This window comes from Dreissena polymorpha, chromosome 9, assembly GCF_020536995.1.
Source record: "Dreissena polymorpha isolate Duluth1 chromosome 9, UMN_Dpol_1.0, whole genome shotgun sequence".
Lineage (NCBI taxonomy): Eukaryota > Metazoa > Mollusca > Bivalvia > Myida > Dreissenidae > Dreissena > Dreissena polymorpha.
The window spans coordinates 17,897,389-17,922,814 of record NC_068363.1 but is presented as its reverse complement, the minus strand read 5'-3'; the positions used below and the strand labels follow the sequence as shown (position 1 = coordinate 17,922,814).

The window sequence follows — 25,426 nt, the reverse complement described above, 5'->3', positions numbered from 1 at the left end:
ATGCGCATGCGCGGAGAGCAACTAACGGATATTCGAGATCACGTGGTCATCTAGCCTAATATCTTTTGGGATATTAGGTTACCTGGTTTTCGGGCTGATTTAAAGGCATGTGACAGGATAAAATGATAATTATAGAACATAGAAAGCACCTCAATGTAAAGAAGACTAATTGTATTTAGGTTTTATCGTTTCGTGATAAATTATGTAATCAGTTTAAGCCTAGCCGGAGCTCCAGATAAGAAGCGTATCTGCGTATTTACGCATGGAAAAAAAACGCATTAAAAATCGGCCCATTACGTAACAAAACGCAATACAAATCTCGGTTAGTATTTTAAATCAATTAAAGTGCGTAACCGGTTTAACCAATTATCCAGTTGAGTTTTTAGTGTCAATTAACATTTGAATAAAAATAAGCTTGTAATACAAATGGCGTTTCATCATGTTTGTTGATCAAAAAAGGGACGTTTTAAGCGACCAGCGGCTACTGCGGGAATATTTTTAAAGAGAGTCTGTTCATATAGTCATTTTAAATGCATTATGTTTGCATTGAATAATATAAATAACAAATAATAATATTTCTAGATTAAACACGCCATTTACTTTGTCCGTTTTCTATGGAAATGGAAAATACCCCTATATAAATATATTGAACATGCTAAATAACTAATAACGGAAATAATATAGGCCGTGCTCTGTGAAAATGGGTTAAATGCATGCGTGTAAAGTGTCGTCCCTGATAAGCCTGTGCGGACTGCGCTAATCAGGGACAACACTTTATGTCTAAACTGGATTTTTGCTAAGAAGATTCTTTTTTGTAACGAAAAATACCATAAAAGCGGAAAGTGTCGCTCCCGATAAGCTTGTGCGAACTGCACAGGCTAATCTAGGACGACACTTTACGCACAGGTATTAAAACCCATTTTCACGGAGCACGGCCCATATATATGAATCCCGCCAAGAGAAAACATGCATTCATGACAATATTTTCGATTTTTACTTTTTTTTTTCATTTTGGGCATGTTAGTTTTCTTTCTAGTTTGATGTGTGTATAACACTGCATACTTTTCGAACTATAGCCTAATTTAATTTCTGTGTTCGTATCAACAATAAAAGACGTAATTTGAAAGCAACGTCATGTAGCTTTTTTTTTCGAATTCACTTCGGATATATTTCATGTATGTTATATCCGTAATCATTGATTTTTAATGATAATGTTCTTGAAAAAGTGTTATTGTTTGGTTAAGTCAAATGGTGTGGTGATAATAATATATGATTTTCTTCAGAAAAATTGAATACCGTAAAACAAAGTTTTATATTTAAATAAAAGCACATGCATTCTATCGTTTTGCTCAACAAACAAACGTACATGACTCATCGTACATTAGCAATTACTTGTTAAATGAAACCGTTTACAGCAAGGTACAACCATAAAAATGTCACAGGCTGTCTACCACGGAAAGTCTTCGCGACTCAGAGCAGACGATACTGACCCCGAGTTATCACGTAAATGGTCGCGCCGTGCTGCAGATAATCCAGGAGATGTTATATCTTCTACTTATTTATATTATTATTAAACAATTAAAATTTGTAAACATAAAGTCCAAGTAAATTGTACAACTACTATAAATATAACACTCTAATTCGGCAGACGCAAGTTTACATGTAAACAAATAGCTGCTGTAGTATAAGTTTTTTAGGCGTAAGAAAAATAGCTCTTTTTCTGTGAATAATTATATGCTGTTCTTAAATGTAGATGATTGAATTATAAATTCATTGATTCATCTAAATGACCAAAATAAAACTAGATTCCTGTCTTCAGCGTGTCAGCGACGTAACAGAAAGAAAATTTATTTGCCTTTTATAATTAAGTGCGATTGACCGTTTACCTGTTCAAATATCTTGAAACAGGGAGAATAATGTGATGTTTAAATTGACATTTAAATAAAACAGCCACATAGTCACATAAGGTACATGTACATATTTTGAACATAAACCTTTAAATATAACAGACCCTTCAAGCTATGAACGCAGACTATGCACGCAACACGTAATAAAAAATGGACCTTTATGCAATTTATTGACCAATTGCCTGATATGATATTAAAATCTAGTCAGGAAAACCTGCGTTGTTTCCAATTTTGACCTTGAAATCTAGGTGTGACCTTGACCTCTCAGCTAGGGCCAATGGTCTTACCCGCGACTCACCGTCACGACTGATTGAGCGTTTGCGGTAAGTTGTTATAAAATGACCTCATGCGGGATGTAGTTACGCACAAGAGAAGTTGTATCATGCCTAAAATAAATTATACCTATAACCTATCATAGAGAGAGAAACATCCTATATTTGACACGCCTTCTTGGCATGGTTAACGCTTTTACCTAGATACATTGAAATACTAGTAACATATTGGGTTATGAAGTTAATGGCTTGAAAAGCTGTAGTTTTTCCCTTCTTTAACTTTGGTCCCTAATTGTGTCCTGGACCTTCGAGCTATAGCCATCTCCTTATGGTGAACATTTGTGGCAAATAATTTTTAGCTTTCCTGAATAATTATGAAGTTTATAGAGTTCAGAGAAGCTGTTTTAATGCCAAATTAGCCGTTTGTCTCCATACCGTGATGTTAATCTTTGGGTAATGGGAAAGGCTCTCGCATACAACTTACTATGGCGCACCAAAGGGGTCGAAACTTTAACTTCTGCTCGAGCAGAAAAAAATGCTGCTCGAGCAGCATATTGCTGCTCGAGCAGCAATTTACTGGTCGAGCAGCATTTAAATGCTGCTCGAGCAGCATTTAAATGCTGCTCGAGCAGCAAAATCCCTGCTCGAGCAGCAATATGCTGCTCGAGAAGCATTTATTTTTAGAATAAGCCATTGAACCCGTCAGCCAATCAAATTTAAGCTTTCAAACGGACGACATAAGCTATCTATACGGATACGAAATAGACCGGTGTAGCGTGAATATTGTTTGATCGTGAGATCTGTCACATAAATCGGAAATCTGACGATTTTCATAGTACCCCGTGAGATTTCTCCGATCAGTCGCCGTGAAAAATGTCAGATTGATGAAAAATAATATTTAACGCAATGTTGTTTCAATTCAACTTAATTTCGCGTTTTAACAGCTTGCAGTTATTTTCGGACATCTTTTTTTCGGACGTTGAACCTAATCACGTTGTTCACAACAAAGATATCAAAACAGTAGTTCTAACACCATGCAAACATTTGAATTTTAAAACGATTTTCGTTTTAAATGTTATATATATCGATGATGTACATGCATTACGTTGTAAAGAAATATGGTAATGCCTAATTTACAGTCATGAGTGTTTCAGTGTTTTAATACAAAGATATAACATTGATTTAAGAAAATATTTTCAGATTATATATATATATTCCAGAAATGTATAATCCCAATCAGTGTTTTTATCATTATTTTAGCTAATTCACATGTACACTCAATTCAGGAAAACTATTGTATTATATTTCACACAATCATAATTACCACTATTATCATTTATTTATTTGTCAATAAGCTTGATTGGTAATTGTCGGTTTGGCTCGGGTAATGCTTTAAAGTACCCCATGTACTCTTAAGTATACTTGAATGTATACCCCCGGTACGCTAAATATACTTAAACGTACCGTCGGTGTGTCTGTCAGTGCAGTCACTCACAAACTTTTCAGGGCTTTATCTCAGAAACTCAATATAAGTTTTCAACATGAAACTTTTTGGGTGTATAAATATAGCTGAAGAGAGGTGCCATGCACAAGAACCATAACCCGTCGCTTTCTGAAATAATTGTTATTGCACTTTGTTGTTTTTGTATGATGTAACTAGTGCTATATCTCAGATACTATACAAGATTTTAACATGAAACTTCATGGGTGTATAATTATCAATGCACAAGAACCATAACCGTATACTTTCTTACATAACGGTTATTACCCTTTCTTGTTATTGTTTTTTTTATGATGTAACTTTTCAGGGCTATATCTCATTTATAGAACCATGCATAAGAACCATAACCCTTCACTTTCTTAAATAAGAGTTATTGCCCTTTGTTGTTTTTGTATGATGTAACTTTTCAGGGCTATATCCCAGAAACTATTAATACAAGATTTCAACATGAAATTTCATGGGTGTATAATTGTTAATGAGAATAAGTGACATGAACAGTCTGACGTTACTTTTCAGGACTATATCACAGATACTATACACAATTTTAAGATGAAATTAACTTGATGTTAAGATATCATAAGGAGAGGTGTCATGCACAAAATCTATAACCCTACACTGTCTTAAATAAGAGTTATTGCCAATTGTTTTGTTTTTTTTATGCTGTAACTTTTAAATAAGTGGGATAAGGGTACAACCCTTCAAATTAACTCTTCTGTTAGTTCTGCACCCATCAATAATCAAAATTTATTTGGCGGGGGATATTAATTTAACGAATTTGCTTATTATTAGTCTAAACTTTGAAATGGACTTAATATTTTAAGTAGCATTGAGAATATAAGACACAACAGACTCATCAGTCATCAGTATTATGTTAGCATATCTTTAGTCGATTACTGAACTAGGGCAAATATAGTTGAAGTTTATCAGGTGGTCTAAAAGTCCTCACCGCCTAGCAGATAAGTCTACAAAGTATTATAAAACCGGTTCATGAACATGAAATGATAAGTCATTTCCGCCATCGCGATTATTTATTTTAAGTCAATATGTTTTTGGAATCTTAAGGCACTCATTGAAAAATACATCACTACATAAATAAATATCTAGGTCAATTGTGATTCTGTCAAGCAATGATTATCATATCAATTATTATCTCCAGAGTTATTCTTTTTTTCTTGCACTTATCATAATCTAACCATCTGCATTATTTTTGCCAAACAGGTGGTTTTGCAATCTGAGCACCACAATCGTCAATTTTTTTGTGTGGATATAAAGATTTTATAAAATTTATGATTTTAGGACCTTAAGTTTCATTGTGCTGTACTTGTTTAGGAGATGTGTAATACCAACTGGCTACTTCTGTTTTCAGAACTAAAAGGCACAGAAGGATTTTATTAATATTTTGTTGAGTTCTCAGATTAATCGAGCCCAAAGCACTTCCTGCTACAAAAACATATTTTCGAGCAACAACACATATTGATAATATACTCTTGATTTATTAAGACATCAACAATAAGCAACATGTATGCATGAGCACATGATATAGTAAATATGATTTATATATAAATTAAGAAATGTTTCAGTTGAGAAATGCATTTCTCATTGAATCACATGTTAAGAAAACCATCATTTTGAATAGAAATTACACATGCAGTAACAACCAGCTGCAAACAAATTGTTTCTTACATGATTACTTATGCATGTCAAGGATAGGAAATTACACACATAAGGAATGAAATATCCATGTGCAGGTATCAACAGTTGTCTTTGATTTAATCTATCTTGAATAATGCATACTTTTTAACATGAAAATCTCATTTTCCACAAAACACTAAATTAAAAGTAACAGGAAGGTGGTAAAAAATTCATTATTTCAGTTACAAAGCAATGAATTGAAAACTATCGGTACATTCAAGTTATCTGTATAAAACATGGCATCAACTTAAAATCAGTATCAATACATGTATCACCTTAAATCCGCAGATGTTGAGTAAGATTGCCTTTTTAAACAAAAATTTATAATTGCCCTAAAATGAGTGATTTAACAATATACAAAGAACTATCATGAACCATTTTCAACATTTACTTTGTTGTTCTAAAATTTAAATATATATGCAATTTCAAACTATTTATGCAGGTAAACCATGTACACACAAAATTTTAGTACTCATCTTTACCCTTTTTTTTTATCCCCATGTTTTTTTAAAAGCGTGGGGATATTGTGTTTAGCTCCGCCGTCTGTCTATCTGTCCGTCCTGGACACTATTATCTCCTACACTATTAGCACTAGAACCTTGAAACTAACACACATGGTAGCTATGAGCATATATATGACGGTGACAGCGACGGAATTTTGATCTGACCCCTTGGCCAAAAGTTATTGGGGTCAGGGTGGGGCCGGGTCAGTGATTTTCCTGCGACCCCGATTCGAAAAAGGCTCATAACTACTGTGTCCCTTCAGATATTGCTTTCATATTTGGTATGCATGTGTATCTAGACACCACCTATCCATTCGCATACAATTTTTTACCCTTGACCTTCAACTTTGGGTCAGTTTTAAGGTTTCGAAATCTGTGACCGCGATTCGAAAAAGGCTCATAACTACTGTGTCCCTTCAGATATTGCTTTCATATTTGGTATGTATGTATATCTAGACAACACCTATCCATGCGCACACAATTTTTTTACCCCTATGACCTTGAACTTGGGGTCAGTTTTCAGGTTTCGAAATCTGCGACCGCGATTTAGAAAAAGGCTCATAACTACTGTGTCCCTTCAGATATTGCTTTTATATTTGGTATGCATGTGTATCTGGACAACACCTTTCCATGCGCATGAAAATTTTTATCCCTGTGACCTTGACTTTGAACTTTGGGCCAGTTTTAAGGTTTTGAAATCTGTGACCGCGATTCGAAAAAGGCTCATAACTACTGTGTCCCTTCAGATATTGCTGTCATATTTGGTATGTATGTGTATCTAGACAACATCTTTTCATGCGCATACAATTTTGTACATGCTACCTTGACCTTGAACTTGAGGTCAGCGTTCAGGTTTCTGAATCTGCGACCGCGATTCGAAAAAGGCTCATAACTACTGTGTCCCTTCAGATATTGGTATAATATTTTCTATGCATGTGTATCTGAACAACACCTTACCATGCGCATACAATTTTTGACCCCTGTGACCTTGACCTTGAACTTTAGGCCAGCGTTTAGGTTTCGAAATCTGCAAACACGATTCGAAAAAGGCTCATACCTACTGTGTACCTTCAGATATTGCTTTCATATTTGGTATTCATGTGTATCTGGACAAGACCTTTCCATGCGCATTAAAAAGTTTTGACCCCTGTGACCTTGACCTTGAACTTAAGGTCCGCGTTTAAATTTCGAAATCTATTAAGTGGTTATCTACCCAATTAGTGCAAGCATTTTCATCGGACAAAGGAATTATTCAACAATGAAGCTTGTGTATTGAAAACATATATAGAGTTACACAGTAGTGGCGCAGAGATGTATTTAGTAGTCAATTATTTGTGTTTATTCATCTGTGAAATGGTTTAGCTCATCCATCTAATGTTTATACAAGGGATTATAAAATATTGGTGCAAAGGGACACCTGTATTTTAGAGAAGAGATAGAATGCAGTCAAGCATAAAACGCATGAGAAACTCATGGAATAGCGCCTCAAGAATCTATAAAAGGGCTGAAACTTTCAATTTGTTCAATCACACTTTTAGACTCATTATGAAAATCTTTCAAAATGTTCAAGTGTGAAAAATGTGACAAACAATTTAAAGCAAAAAGGACTCTTGAACAGGCACATCAATGACAGACATGAAATTTAACATTTTCATTGTTGTGTACAAGATTGCGATATAAAATTTCTGAGACGCTACTATTTAGTCAACCATTTAACCTCAAAACATAACTTTTCCAAAGCAGAAGCATGAAGATTGGCTATAACAGAGCAAGTTCAGCCATCTCATTCCAATGAGGATGATATGTACATAATGGACGTCAGTGAAGTTGATTCAGTATTAGATTTTTTAGGAGAGCAGGATGAGGACCTAAATCCAAGTGAATTTTACTCTTGTATTAAGGACTTCGATTTTAACATTTTCACCGCCACCAGAATCAACAAAGCCTCGACTATGCATGGCCCCATTACCAAACCTAGGGCGCCCCTGGGTCAAACATGCGGCGTGGGGATACTCGTCGGCCTCTGCCGCGCCATTTCTAGTTTTAATTTTAAATTGTAGTTGACCTTGATTTATTTTTAAAGCCTGGTTTCAATACATCAACTATATTGTGCAATACAAACATCACACACAAAGCTATCTTGGGATGTAGGTTGTGAGACGCAGACCTCATGCAGCCATCGTTTGCAAACATCGGATGATATCCATTTTAATGCCGTGCGGGTCTTTACAGTGGAGTGAACGAGTCGCACAGATATGTTTGCCGCACTCCATGAATCAGAAGTCTGTGTTTCACGACTAGTCTCGATAAACTGTAACATGGGCCTGTCGCAACATTGTGGGATGCTTTTTCCTGACCAAACATTCGGCAGTCTGGAAATAAAGTAAAAGTCATTCATACATAACGTAAAAAACAACAACATTTGTTTGCAATAAGAAAAGCATTATATTCACTAGATTAAGTGTTCACAAAAAATACTATTTCTGAAAATAAAATTGCAAGAACGATAGTTTGACAGTGAAAAGTATTCATGTTTTATGCATCATAAATATACAATCACATTAAGACACAAAAAAACTACTTTTTATACAAAATAATATAATGGAGCAAAGAGAATGCTGTATTTCATTATATGACACATTAATAAATTAAAATATGAGTAATCTTCTTGTTTAACCTAATTTTCAGGGTTATTTGACAAAAGTGGGACTCTATAACACAGTTTGAAATATCATGACCTTTATAAATTAAAGGAAAATGCAAGGCTCTAAAAACCAATGCACCAACAGAAAGGTACGATGATTATATTCTACATTCTCCCATTATTTTGTTGAATAAAAGTTAATGAAGATCTTTACTAAGCAAACTAGAGCTTTGTCACAGACGTGATGTATACCCCCACGTGCCGCATTGACACAGACTATTTTGCATGCTGTCTTTACAAAACAAGAGAATTAAATTTATGGCGATTTTTTAGAATTATAATGCCATTATCATTTATGGCAATTTCGACTTTTGAAATCTTGAATTCTTTCGCATGACATGCCGTCCAAATTTATGGCCATTTTTTTACTTGTGAACTCCAAGTGTGACCTAGACCTTGGAGTTATCGACATAATTCTTTCGCATGACACATCGTCCAATGACTGTGAACAAATGTACCAGGTTTTTTTTAAATCTCACAATAAATGACATAGTAATGGCCCGGACAAGATCATTTATGGCCATTTTTGACCTTTGAACTCACAGTGTGAACTTGACGTTGCAGATATTGACGTAATTCTTTCGCGCGACACACCGTCCAATAATGGTGAACAAATGTGCCAAATGATTTTAAAATCTCACAATGAACAACATAGTTATGGCCCGGACAAGCTCATTTATGGCCATTTTTTACCTTTGAATTCATGTTTTAAAGGCTTCATTTCCATCCCTTAGATACTGATGAGCAGCAAACAGCATAAAACCTGAACAGTCTGCAAGTGACTCGAGTTACTCGCAAGCTGTTCTGGTTTATGCTGTTTGCACACAGCCATTTTCACTTTGCTTCTGAGTGGGAAAGGGTAAAATAATTTATCTCCATCCTAAAAGAAATGTACTTTAAAAATGTACTTTACAACACACATGAAGTAAATGCATGAAGTAAACATTGGACTTTCATAAAATGAAAGTAAGCGATTGAAACAACAGCATGTGGTTGGTTGATAGTTGCCAGGATAAAGCATTAGACATCCTTCTTTAACATCAACAGGCACTAAATGTTTATGTTACCCCAGTTCAAACAAATCTTAAGTTTGCTGATGACATAACCAAGCCATATCAATACATCCCAAGAGTGCAGTATAGACATAGAAACCTATCAAGTCAAAGAATGGAAGGTGATAGATAAATGAAGCCAACACAGAATCCAGACAAACAAATTGTAATAAATCCAAAGAATAAAATTAGCAAAATGATCTAAGAATTAACCCAAAGGATAAGAAATGAAGCCAAAGACTACTTAGCTTACAGATTTAAGAAAACAAATGAGGAATCCGGCTATGTACATTAATAAAGTATATAGCATAAACAAGAAATTCAGTAAGACAGTAAAAAAACATATAATAATACATAATCCAGTCAAATAATATGGGAATTCAGACAAAAAGGACGGATTTTAGATTCCATTGAAAGAATAGGGAATCCAATCCATGAATCCACTTAATAAGAAATCAAGTCAAAGATTAATAAAACCAGCTAGGAGTCACAGAATATGAAATACAGAATACAGTCAAAATTGCAAAATTGTATGAGAAATCAAGTCAAAGAATAAAGAATCCAGTCACAGAATAAGAAATACAATCTTGCCAAATAATGAGAAATCAAGTAAAAGAATACACACAATTAAGTGTCATTCAATAAGAATCCAACCAAAGAAAACAGAAAACAAACTGGCAAAGGATTAATGTAAACTACAACATTTACACTACTGGCATACCATACAAATTAACACAAACATCAATACCTATACTATCATAACCCAATCATTATACAAAGTAATGATAGAGTCAATAATGCAATACTGGAAATTGTGACAGGGTCATTGTATTATTGTCATAAACCTGCATAGCTGGGTTATACAAACCTCTGCTGGGTCATGATACACCTTTGAAAAAGTGGTTGATGGTTTGTTTGACTCTTTCAGTGCTGGAACCAAATTTTGAAGGCCTTTGCAAACAGTTTAGATCCAGATGAGACGCCACAGAACATGGCGTCTCACCAGGATCCAAACTGTTTGCTATTTTGATAGTATTTTTTGAAATACTATCAAAAAGTATTATCGAAGAAAATGCTAATTTAGGAAATTAAGCAGACAACATTTTAGCAGACGACAAATTTCCCAGCATGCAAAGGGTTGATCTTAAGTGTGTCATTTGCTTGATGGGACACCTTGCTAATACAAGACCTTTCATACATAAATTAATTACGGTTGGAAATAGATTAATTATCTAATTAGCGCTGACATATGATGCTCTCACATGCTAATCCCCAATTAGACAGGGTAGCGCATCAGTTTGGTTAGCTGATGATCCAGGCTATTTGTTGATGTAATGTTCTCAATCAAATAGTCATTAACCCATTTATGCCAAGTGGACTCTCCCATCCTTCTAGATTGGATCAATTTATTTCCAAAATTAGGGATGTCTAGTATATTTATTTCTATATTTAGAATATTTCTTACAGAAATTCCTTAAAGCAAACAGCGCAGACCCAGATGAGATGCCGCATCATGCGGCGTCTCATCTGGGTCTACGCTGTTTGCAAAGTCCTTTTTTTCAGGACGCTAGGCATAAATGGGTTAAAATTTTGTGTCATTGACCTATAAAAAATATGTTTGATATTTGAGAAATTATAATAAACAAAAGTTATGTGTTTGTAGGGTATATATTTAATTTAATGTGATTGACCTAGAATATGTTTTAACATTTGTTCGGTAGTAATGCGTTTTAAATTTGATATATTTTGTATCATGTTTTGATGTATGATATATATTTGACGGTCGGCTACAAATGAATGGATAATAAGATATGATATGTTAAGAATTTCATTTATTTGAAAACGTTGAATAAATTAAAAGTTGCATAAAGTTCATATATATAACGGATGGTTGCAACTGAATGTCTGATGATGGAGTTGTATGGATTGGTGAATTTTAGCTTATGCAATTTTATACCACTATGAAATTCTTTACGGCCAATATGAATGCTGATTTTGAGGGGAATAATGAAAAGTGAGATGTTTGAGACTGCTGAGATAACTGATCACTATATCAGGGTTACAAATTGAAATGAAGTTCACACTGTATGGTTTCTATGTAGTAAGAGAAGCATTAAAATTTGAGTCGCGTTTTGGGAAAACTGGGCTTTGAGCATGTGCATATAGTCTTGTCCCAGAGCATGTGCGTATAGTCTTGTCCCAGATTATGGTTTGAGGGTTGGGTTGGAGCGTCCTCATGTGCGTATAGTCTTGTCCCAGATTATGGTTTGAGGGTTGGGTTGGAGCGTCCTCATGTGCGTATAGTCTTGTCCCAGATTATGGTTTGAGTGTTGGGTTGGAGCGTCCTCATGTGCGTATAGTCTTGTCCCAGATTATGGTTTGAGGGTTGGGTTGGAGCGTCCTCATGTGCGTATAGTCTTGTCCCAGATTATGGTTTGAGGGTTGGGTTGGAGCGTCCTCATGTGAGTATAGTCTTGTCCCAGATTATGGTTTGAGGGTCGGGTTGGAGCGTCCTCATGTGTGTCTAGTCTTGTCCCAGATTATGGTTTGAGGGTCAGGTTGGAGCGTCCTCATGTGAGTATAGTCTTGTCCCAGATTATGGTTTGAGGGTTGGGTTGGAGCGTCCTCATGTGCGTCTAGTCTTGTCCCAGATTATGGTTTGAGGGTTGGGTTGGAGCGTCCTCATGTGCGTATAGTCTTGTCCCAGATTATGGTTTGAGGGTTGGGTTGGAGCGTCCTCATGTGCTTCTAGTCTCAAGTGAGCTAAAAATATATCATGCAACGTTTTATCAGGCAGATATCAATGTGGTGGTATGATAAATTCTAATACACTGTGCTTTATGACTAAAATATCAGTAAATTACACATAGTTTGCATAGCATCTTGTTGAGATTTTTTCAAATCATATTATAAGTTAACAAATTGAATCTCAGCTCAGATATCCTTAGTTTGACCTATTAACAATTTTTCGACTCTTCGATGCCATCTGATCACAAGAAAAATCTGATTATTGAAAATAAAACATGTCCATTTTAGTGAAATAAGGGCTACACAGACCAAAAAATTGTCCTAAATTAAAAAAAAACATTCTCTTTTTCAACACAGGTTTCAAGGTTATATGAAAACATACTTGTATTCATATTTCCTGGTTTAGCATTTGCAATAAGTACACTGAATACAAACAAAAAAGAAAATTAAGAGTATTATATCAAGATTTCTTTGTCCATTATAGAAAGGCATTACAGAAATAGTACCGGTACATGTTTGTTTCTGTCTTTTCTCATCAAGATCGTTTTTTGTATACAGAGGGTAAACAGAATAGAGCTATCACTACAGGTGATACAAACATACCCTGCAATACCAAATACACAAATATAGACAAACATGTTTCATTGTGACTATAAACTATGTGAAAAGTGATATTTCATTTGAATGTGACATTTTAAGATGCTATCCCGCTTTTAATGATATACAAGGCGCCTACCAGGCTACTGAACACCTGAATATATGCTATCCAACTGAAATAAATCCACCTATCCTAAACGAATTAACATAATTGATGTGGTATGTGATATCAAAATTATATGACAGAGTTGTTAATGGTATCATATTAACACCAAAAAAATGTTATTTTTTAATTCACCACATGACATGGCAGTAAAGTTTTATTCGACTGAAAAGAGATTATAGCTGATATGGTTACGAAATGTTAAATTTTTATATCATTATAAATGTAAATTTAGTTACCACGGGAATATCATGTTTCTTTGTATGATAAATACCCTGCTTTGGAATTTGTTAATTCCATCTTTCAATTGAATCACATAAAATGAAAATGAAATACATAACAAAATATTAAGAAAAAAGCAAGTGTTATACAGAGGATAAAACCCCTTTCCATAAACCCCTTTAAAAAGCTATGTGCACTAATAAGGTAAAGTAATTATTACTTGGCATACAGGATGTAAACACTGAAAAGGGGTGTAAACAAACCAGAGCTGTCCCAAGCCATCTTTGTGACCTTGACTGTCCCATCAAGCTTTTTATTACTGCCATTAATTAAGTTAGCATAAATGTGAAATTGTATTCAGTCCATTTTTGGTGGACAACTTTATGCTTTGGATTAAGTCTGATGTTTCCTTATTTCAGCCATTTCTCAAACAAGTGAATAAAAAGGAATATGAAATACACGTACAATAAACTATAATACTGACAAGTTGACATGAACACGCTATTATTATGCAAATCACATAAACTGGTTACTTAGCTGAAATTGCATGTTGAAATGAATTTGTTTAAATTAGCAATAACACATGATCTATCTGACATCAAAATATATCATTTTTGCAAACCTGAAAATAATACGCTGTAATTATTATTAGGGAGACATGCCTTATGCGTGACCATTTTTAAGTTTCGCCAAGCTGTATAATGCTCAAATATGACAACTGACATCTAAGTGTTACCTTAACCTTTAAGGGAACATGAAAGAGGTTTCTACATGTAACTGTTAAACACATTTGGCAAGTTATTTAAGAAGTGCATAATCACTTTTATAATAAAATAAGTTCTGTGTAAAGTCCTCATTTTGATTGATTAGAATGTTTTGAGAAAAATCTTATTTAACAAAAAAAAAAACTACATTGTAATTGAAGGAAAAGTATTATTTTGATCAAATGAATTGTGTATCAAGTTCTCACATTTATTTGAGAAAATTATTATTTTCCAAAAAAAAAATTGTAGGACAAGTCTTTATTTTCATCAAATGAATTTTGTGTCTTAAGTCCTCACTTTAAATTATATAAAGATTTTTGGGGAAAATTCTTATTTGCAAACAACTAATTTAGGGCAAGTCTTCATTTTGATAAATAAATGTTATATGAAGTCCTCACTTTTATAATATAAACAACAAGAAAATTCGTTTAATTGATATCCCCCACCAAATAAATTTTGTTTATTGATGGGTGAATAACTTAATTAAAGCTTATTTGTAGGGTTGTGCCTTTTCTTACTTTTTTGTAGTTACATCATACAAAAAAACAAAGGGCAATATCTCTTATTTAAAAAAGTGTAGGGGTATGGTTCTTTAGCATGGAGCTTCTCCTTATTAATATCTATACGCCCATGAAGTTTCATGTTGAAAACTTGTATCATATCTGAGATATAGCCCTGAAAAGTTACATCATACAAAAACAACAAATGGCAATAACTCTCATTTAAGAAAGTAAAGGGTTATGGTTCTTGTGCATGGAGCTTCTCCTTATTGATATCTATACGCCCATGAAGTTTCATGTTGAAATCTTGTATCGTGTCTGAGATATAGCCCTGAAAAGTTACATCATACAAAAACAACAAAGAGCAATAACCCTTATTTAAGAAAGTGTAGGGTTATGGTTCTTCTACACGGCACTTCTCCTCATTGATATCTATAAATTCATTAAGTTTCATGATGCAAATTCTTATAATTATAGTTTCTGAGATATAGACCTGAAAAGTTTGTGATGGACGGACTAACAGATGACAGACTGACGGACAACACCAAAACTATATCCCTCCGCCTTTGGCGGGGGATAAAAATGTGTCAAGTCCTTGTTTACTTGACTTTGTGTTATTCTGTGATACATATATAAATTGCATTAAACGTAACAAGAAAACATTGCTTCTAAACAAACATTAATTTAACTAAACAATTAATACTGTGTGTCAGAACTGTGTTATCTAAAGATAATTGTTATCCCCACGCTTTTTGAAAAAAAGGTGGGGATATTGTGGTTATCTCCGCCGTCCGTCCGTCCGTCTGTCTGTCTGTCTGTCTGTCCGTCCTGGCCACTATCTCCTCCTACACTAAAAGCACTAGAACCTTGAAACTTACACACATGGTAGCTATGAGCATATGTGCGACCCTGCACTATTTGGAATTTTGATCTGACCCCTGGGTCAAAAGTTATAGCGGTTGGGGTGGGGCCGCGTCAGAAATTATCACTCATTTTTTTAGGTTATTTTACATTTACTTCTTTATTTCTACACCGATTCACTTCAAATTGATACTGGACCTCTCTTATGACAATACGGTCAATCTCAACCATGCATGGCCCCATTCCCAACCCTGGGGCGCCCCGCCCACATAGGCCACACCCACCAAAAATTTCCATTTACTATCATTTTTTCATTTATACACGGATTCACTTCAAATTGATACTGAAGTTTTGTTATGACATTAGGGTCAATCTCAACTATGCATGGCCCCAATCCCAACCCTGGGGCGCCCGCCCACATAGGCCACACCCACCAAAAAATTCCATTTACTATAATTTTTTCATTTCTACACGGATTCACTTCAAATTGATACTGAACTTCTCTTATGACATTAGGGTCAATCTCAACTATGCATGGCCCCATAACCAACCCTGGGGCCCCGCCCACATAGACCACACCCACCCAAAATTGCCTTTACTATAATTTCTTCATTTCTACACCGATTCACTTCAAACTGATATTGAACTTCTCTTATGACAATACAGTCAATCTCAACTATGCATGGCCCCATTACCAACCCTGGGGCGCCCCGCCCACATAGACCACACCCACCCAAAATTGCCTTTTACTATAATTTCTTCATTTCTACACCGATTCACTTCAAATTGATACTGAACCTCTCTTATGACAATACGGTATATCTCAACTATGCATGGCCCCATTACCAACCCTGGGGCCCCGCCCACATAGACCACACCCGCCCAAAATTGCCTTTTACTATAATTTCTTCATTTCTACACCGATTCACTTCAAATTGATACTGAACTTCTCTTATGACAATACGGTCAATCTCAACTATGCATGGCACAATTACCAACCCTGGGGCGCCCTGCCCACATATGTCACACCCACCCAAAATTGCCTTTTACTATAACTTCTTCATTTCTACACCAATTCACTTCTAATTGATGATGAACTTCTCTTATGACAATACGGTCAATCTCAGCTATGCATGGCCCCATTACCAACCCTGGGGCACACCTAGGTCAAACATTCGGCGTGGGGATACGCGTCGGCCTCTGCCGCGCCATTTCTAGTTATTATTTCTGTTAATTGAGTACTTTATGAAAATAAACACTAAAATAATCAACACTTTGTGAGTTGCTTTTGCGCGTCTTCCGAACTACGAACTGCGTCTCAAACACCAATCATCCACTGTGGCATAATGTATGTTCTATTATTTGTGTGACACACATATTGACATTTTCTAAACTGTATTATATAAAATTTCATTAAATATAAATTATGGTTTTGCTATACATGTATTGCAAAATGTCAAATGTTTGTTGTAGACTTAATTAGACTAATACCAATTGAAGTCTGTGTTGTTTTCACACATTTAAAAATTATCAATTTTACAGATTTTTGAAATAAAGTAGCTATTTAACATAACAAGCGGGCCATGATGGCCCTTAAGAGCTCATATGAGTTCACTGACACAAATTTACCTGATAGAAGGCATGAACTTAGTAAAAGAAAAATATGATAGACCTAAAAAAAAAAGACGTGTTCATAAGGCACAGTTGCCCCCACATTCCACTTTTGTCGCAAAACTACGCTTATGTCAAACACAACCTGTTAATAGCCATATTTGACTATTGACCTGTAAGTGCGACTTTGACCTTGGAGTTCAGCCTTCTCATGTTAGCCATTTGTAAGCATTAAATTTTGGATGTCCCAGGCATAAAATTGCACTTCAATGCTAAGAGTATAATTAAACCATTACAATGTATCACATTATAATAAATATTAATTTTTAATTTAATGTGTTTTGAACAAATGTACGTGGGTTATTCAAAAGTTGTTGTCTGGTAACCTTTTGTTGATTTAGTTATTCCAGGGTATAATCTACATGTGCGTCTCGCGTCTATGACGCACAAATTAATATCGAAATAGACGCATCGTTTTGAAATATGTGCGTCCACTCGGACGCATTGCTGAACTGTATCCATTACCGCATACGCGAATCACGATAAGCACAAACCATCTTGTGTATGAGTCAAAAGTGTAGCAATGAACGCTGAGTTAAATTAACCGAATGAGGCTTGAAGACTCCAGCAAGTCTTTTGATTGGCTCTAGTCGAGCCGCTGTTGTATAATACAAACTAATTAGAATCTACCTTTTAAATAGAATGTGTTATGATATTTTCTCGAATCCCCAGATGAAAACCTGCTTTAACTTTGTGTAACTTAGTCATATATAATACAGAAAAAATGCCTCCGAAACAAGGTGTTGAAGCTTAATCCAAAACAAACAAATCTGGCAATACCTTATATTTCTGAAAGTTTTATTGAAGTATAAAATTGAAAATTGCCTTTTACAAAAAATGTCATGCAAAACCAGTACACTTGGGGCAATTTTAAGGATATTGTTCAATATATTTTGTTAATGAAGCAAGTTATTGTGAAGAATTTTCACATTTAAGTTAATCACATGGAAACACTTCTGTAAGATAGAAAAAGAACTCAAACATGCTTAATGGTATGAAAATAAATGCATGTTTTATTTAGGCTTCATTATTTTTTAAATCACCCATAGGATATGATGCGGCATTTGTCTTTACGGAATATAAAAAATATCAATCATTTTTACCCGGAACTTGGCGCTGTAATAAATTTGCTATTCTGTGTGTTCTTTTACCAAGCTTGATTAGGAATTTTTGAAAACGCGCAATGAAGATTTTCTTTCACCATTAAAAATAATAGTTCACGGATTCAAACCATAATACCTGATTAATATGTTGCTACAGTGGATTCCTGTTCTTAGCATACCATGTCAGCAAAAATTATGCTAATAACAGGAATATGCTATTCACAGGAACACACATTTTAGCATAAATATAGCAACTGGGGGCATACAATAAGTCAAATCTGTTAATAATTGATCGTCAAAGTGAAATGTAAATGCAACATTGTATATGATTGATGTTTAAGATAACTATTTATCAAATGGAATTGTATTCTAAGGTATTTGCATTTGCATATGAGCATTTTTTAGCAGATTTAAAGCATATTTTCTTGGCATTCTGAGAATGTTCTATATGCTATAAAGACTTTAAGTGAATTCTGAATATTGGGGTTAAAAATTATGCTATTAATAGAAGAAAAATACATTAAAATATAAGAATTAATCTGTGCTTTGACATTCTATATGCTAATAACATAAATATGCTATTATCAGGTATGCTAATAAGTAGAATCCAAAAATTATCCTTCAGTCTGACAGAATTTCCTAGCCTGTCAGACCAAACATCTGACAGATTTTTTTACATTTAGCGGTGTCTGACTTGGCTTCTCACTTTTGAGTTCATGATGCTTAATGTTTTAGATTCAACACTAGTTTCTTCAACCTCACGACACCAGAGCTCCTTTGATGCAAATATACTTAAGTGGTATTAAGGGATATACTTTTTTCCCTGCAAATTGCCTTTAGTTCCTCACATCTGGTTAAAAATAAACCTGTTACCCTCCGATTGACTGTCAATTTATACAGCAAACTCCAATACATATTCCTGTTTGTATTCTTGTATGAAAATGTCCACAACATATGGGCGTAGTTATATGGGGACTGAATATTCAAATACATGTAGGTTAAGAAGTACAGTAAATGACATGACAAAATGTTGTTAGGACATATCATCATCCTTAATTCTAAACCAGCTATACATGACATTATTCTTAAGAGGGGCATTTCAGAATAAAGATAAAAAGATACAAACTATTCGCAATGGAAAAATTATTTCCTGCAAATATTTTTTATCGAAATTATTTCCGTCAAGACATGTTGTACAATAGCATGCCATGGTTAAAATGAGTGTGTAAAACAATGCCTAAACTCTTTCTGCAAAGTTTGGGAAGTCTGCTTTAGGGACATTTAAATGGAAGGACAGATGAAAGGTAACTCATTATAGTGCCACCAATGTTATTATTATGCAATTTTTTCACAGTTCAGAGCTGAAAATAACATCCCAGAACTTAATTATCCACTGCCAAGTTATTCAATAAATAGTAAATTGTAAACATTTCAATTATGAAAAATTAAACAACTTGTAATTCAGACACAACTCACATTTTACCTGTTGTTAGCTTTGAACAAGCTAATTGGCCTCGGTGAAAAATAATTTACATTGAAATTGAGAAAAGTCCTCGAGAACTCAGTGCCCCAGATAATTATTTGGGAAATAGGGTTTTCAACCATTGATTTTGAAAAATAGGGTGATTTCATTCTTCATATAGAGTGAAATGAGTAATAAAAATGCATACCTTAAAATAATTGCTGATTTACTTCCGTTGACGCTACACACACTTGTATTGATTCAATAGAACTGTAAACTATCATCATAAATTTTAATAAACTGATGTTTCCTAATATCTTTAATCCTTTAAACTGTCCATGATATAAACTTTAAAAAATGTCGACAATTTCTAACCAATGACATGCCTTTTTATACTTTTGACAGGTTTGTTAAGTCACAGACTTTCCATCATGTTTTTTGGATGTCAACTCAACTGCTGTATACACAGTTTCTAACAAAATCGATAACACGAATGATTCGGCACTTATTGGCTCTTGCTTTCTTGATTCAAAAAAGTTTGCGATTGGCTGATATTTTGGCGCAACATTCTCGGACGTCTTTCGACCTCTCTTAGCTATTTTTATTTCGCATTGTAATAGAAACTGAAAGTACAGACGCTTTACAAATACATGCACAATAAGCGACGAATTAGGTCAGATTGAAAACGCATAGCGTTTGAATAACTATGACCGTTTGCTGAGCTTGCTGAATGTAAGCGTCACCGCGTTACGATAATAATTCCAAAGAGAAAATACCTAAAATGAGCAAATCATTTTTAATCGAAGTTTTGTATCGTTAATTTGACGCATTTGCGTAAAAGTCAAATTGGTTGCGTTTTCAATACTCATGATATTGTATTTCTTTGCATTTTTAAACATTTTAATAGGGTGAAAGACGCAGATACGCAGCTTATCTGGGGCACTGAGAACTGGTTAACAGACATGATATTTTGGATAATTGTAAAAGTTAGGACATGTATGGGGAGAACGAGAAACGTAAACAATGTTAAGGTTCATGTAAAGTCCCAAAATGACCCCATATAGATGAAATTTTAAAATATAAAAATGATCAGTTATACCCAAAATAAGTTAATGAAATTTACATATGGTTGCAATAATCACATATTTATTCCATATATGTACACAATTAAAAAAAACACTCACAAATGGTAGTAATAATGTAATTATTATCAAAAATATTGCAAGGTATGGCAAATTCTCAATTTCATTAAAAAAACACAAATGCACCAAATAAAAACACCAACAGTATATGCAAGTTATATGTAAGGTACTCCGAGCATTGAATTGCGTCAATACAGCCCCACAAAGACACTATGCGTATTTCAAAATGAACATGTCAATGCCATGAGTCGCTATTTATAGATTTTGGAAAAATACTAACTTTCTGCGCGCATAGCATGCGATCAATAAGAGTTATGATCTTATAAAATAAAATTAAAGAAAATATATCATTTTCATAATATCTCCATAACAATGACACTTACTTGAAACGCACTATTTGAAAAGAATCTTGATATAATTGACTGTCCTCCCGATTTAATTGACCAGTCGCCAAATTATCGATCGCTCCGCCCACATAGTCACGTGGTCTAGTGATTAAAAAAACTCCGACAAGCAGATCGCAATTATAGCGGATTACGTGAGGGAAATTCTATATTTGTTATGATGTATTATGCTCTTTTCTATAAAATAAATTATTAAAGCCGCACACTAACCTAAACTGCTTTGTAAAACGTTAATACAATCATAAAAACTTTAGAGAGAAATGGCGTAATAAAAAAAAATGAGTTAACGGCAGATTGACTATCAGAAACGTTTCTTATACATATTATATAGGGAGGGGATGAAAAATCCGTTGTAAAAATGAGCATTTATTTCATATTGATTTTTGAACTTGTATTCAACCGTCTGACAGTGAACCCGGTGGCTATTCATATATAATTTTGAAAATATTTTTATTAAATGCAAATGACATATCCATATCATGATGGGTTTTTGTTTATTAAAAATGTTTAGATCTTTGTTTCATTGTGTTTTTTTAAAAAAAGACACCGAATTGTTTTATTAGGATATAAATTAAATTTTGATTGTAACCATAATTTAATACAGGCCTAATTTCGTGGTTTCATTAACAGATAGTCTAATATGCATTTTATTTCATTTATGTTTAATGCGAACCTGTTACATTTAACTATCAAAAAATGAAATGTTGGTATTACGGTGCTGTTCACGAACATTCGAATTGAATACATTTAGCATATTATCCATTTGCTTATTTATAACAAGATGGGCCTTATATGTTAATTGCAATTTTCACATTTCTCCCCGTATTAATATATGTTGTATTAGAAATGTTGTTGTTGTATTATAAGCCGTACATTTTACACTTGAAGTCGCTTTAAGCTGGCTAAGCCGCGTTGAAATCACCTTTGTATTGTTTTTACTTTAGTTAAAACAATATTTAAGTTAACAATTTATAATGATTTCCCTTGTTTATGATACACAGAAAATAAATATATAATTGGAAATCATTTAAGTAATAAAATAGTTTTCTTTTCTTGTGTACAGTACCTAACAATGCCTTAATGTTCATTCATTCTGAGATCCACGCAACATACTGGTATTTAGTAATCATCGACAATTACGCTGAGATTAATAAGCACGTGTGGCAATTATTGTGTTGCCCAAACTGCTTAATAATATTGTGCATCAAACGGTATAACACGTTTTATAGAACACACACCTGGTGTGGTTAAACTATTTATTGTGTTTGTTTTCTCCTTACTCGTTCATATGTTCAAGAAATGAAGATAAAATAATGACTTTTTATAAAGTATGTATAGCACCTACAATTTTGAATAATGATCGAACAGTAATGATCATGCATTTGATATAAAATCTGTGTAAACTCTTAAAAATTACGTCCATTCCATATGTACAACACGCTTTGTTTGTCGGACAAAATGGCGGCCAGATAAGCGTTGCTGAGGGGTGTGTGAAAAATTGATATCTGATTGGCTGATCGACAAAATGTGGGCGGAGTTGGCGACTGGTCAATTTCATCGGTCGTCCATCTTGGTCAGAAATGTGTATTGATTCGTATTTGCGAATTTGTTAAATATTGCTTATATTAAATATTTACTTTATAACATAACTTGAAATTACCTCATAAACAAATTATACAAATTTTAGAACAAACGGATCGTGAGTAATTTATCAATGATCGATTTTGAAACGAAATATTTTTCGAATATACTTCCGGCAAATAATGGCTTCCTGAACAAGTAAACATGACAAGACAATAACAAAAGCACTTTTTCATCGATGACAAGGTTTTTATAGAAATGTAAGTGTTCAGTTGGTTTAATATGTGCGTGTGCCCAACATTTGTATAATTCATTTTTCCGATCCCACAAATATTATGCCTAGATCGTTAATTGAAATATTGTTATGTCGACTTCCTTGAAACCGGATGTTTTATGCCCCACATGTTAACTAACGTGTATGGAGTTCGAGATGTGACATAAACATGTTGTAATTTGTTTTAAGGTAGCCAATTAGTCGTCTTTCCGAGTCCTATATATTTCAAATGAACAATCAAAGTGTTTTCCCTTTTGGTAATATAGTTTATTTTTTGTAATTGTGTCATTTTGTGACTATAATGAGTACTGTATTGCGAGTAGATAAGTAATTTTGAAAATGAAGGTTCACTGGTAAGTCCACCATACTTAAAGTAGTTCCCAATTATTGTGTTAACTTTTGACATTTTTTTTTATGTTTTTCTTTTCCTTATTTTAGGATTGTTGGTGTGTGTTGTGTGGACTTTTCATTTGTAGTACCTAACATTAAGTGTATACAATATTTTGACCAAAGGAATTTGTTCAATTTAACTCCATTTGTTATTTTGATAATTTCATGCATGCGCTGTATATTTCTTCAAAAGCAACATTTTGCATCATATTTTTTTTATTAGCATTTTCTTATATGTTCTACAAGTGTTAACACGGCTATTGACTTATAAATTGAATTTATTGCCATAATATTTATTGAAGTATTTCTATGTGAAGAATACGCCTTTTTACACTTTACATGAACCTTAACCAGAAAGGCACAATCACAGGCAATCGGCACCTGTGACGGAAGCAATTATTAAGAATCATTAAGAAAATAAATCGATAGAAACAGAGAACCTACACTTGCGCACCCATTGAGCAATTCTTATCAGTCATCGTCGTGATTTTCGCAAAAGTTTTAACAGCCGTTAGACATTTATGATCGATTTTCTTATTAAGCGAATGGCAACAATTTTTTGATCGACTAGTTTGCAGCCAAAATATAAAGCTATTACCGCGTGTCAATGTTAAACTTTAAACAGGTCGTCACATAAACTTGCAGAAGATGTGAAAAAGGCACCATCATGGCAGCAGCCATTTTTTCCAAACAAACCAGTTTCGCACCAAAAGGCAAATATAACAAGAGTTCTGATTGGCTAATGCCATAATCTAAAAATAAATGCTGGTCGAGCAGGATGTTTCTGCACGAGCAGAAAAAATGCTGGTCGAGCAGTAAATTTGCTGCTCGAGCAGCATTTTGCTGGCCGAGCAGCATTTAAATGCTGCTCAAGCAGCATTTTTTTCTGCTCGAGCAGAAGTTAAAGTTTCGACCCCTTTGGTATCCCATAACTTACCGTCTCCATATGGTTGACATTTTGTTTAGGTATTTTAAAACTTCACGATTAAAGAAGAAGTTTCAGTTTGAGAACGCCGTGTACGTCCAAATTGCACGTTTGACCTCTTCATGTTACCTTGACTTCTATTGAGAAAGACGGGGTCTCACACGCGTCATGTGTTTCCGTATGGTGAACACTTGCGCGCGTTACTTTCAAATTGCATGATGAATGATGACGTCAATGTCCAAGCAGGCTGTACTATAAATAAATAATCTGGTGAAAATGGGTAATCTCTTAATTGTTCGTTGTTTTAGGTTCTTTCAAAACATCAAAAACAAACTTTGTTTGTGTCGCAGAGCTTTAGTTTTAGATATGCCTGGGAATACGACTGACTTGGATACGGACCGCTTTACGACATTTGTTATACTGAAACGCATTTTAATGTATGCAGCCATAATGATAATAAATTGAAACATGACACCCAATAAAGATTGCTTGTCATTTATTAAAATTCTTAAAGTAACATTACTACGAAAAACCAACGAAAATTTCGTACAAGTTTTCGTTAAATAAACTTAACCAATTAAAACGAACGCGGGAAATTAAAATGAAATTTATTGTGTCACAAATAAATAAAAACGAGCATTTTGTACCTACAAAAATCTATGTAATCATACCCCATATAGCGTTGAAATTGTGGCGATTGCTATAATGAACACTGATTGTTTAGGTGTTAACTTTATATTTCGAAATACTTTACGAAATTTTCGTTGATTTTGAACGTTATAGAGGCTTTAAGGATAAAATGTTGCAATAAGCATGCAAATAAAAAAATACAGATCTTTAATCTAAATATGAATTTAAAAAAACAACACATCAATATTTCATCAAAATAATGCCAGTGACTTAACTGGTACCACATTTATGAAACATTAATTGTTACAAAACATTATATATCTTTTTTTATTTCGCATTCAAATAAGACTCCACATAA

At 34.0% G+C, this 25,426-nt stretch overlaps 1 protein-coding gene across 1 annotated transcript in view; it reads left to right on the top strand.

The window, feature by feature from the left end:
* The window catches only part of LOC127844115 (uncharacterized), a 110,995-nt gene that overhangs the window by 17,950 nt on the left and 67,619 nt on the right, over nucleotides 1-25,426 (top strand). The window lies entirely within an intron of this gene.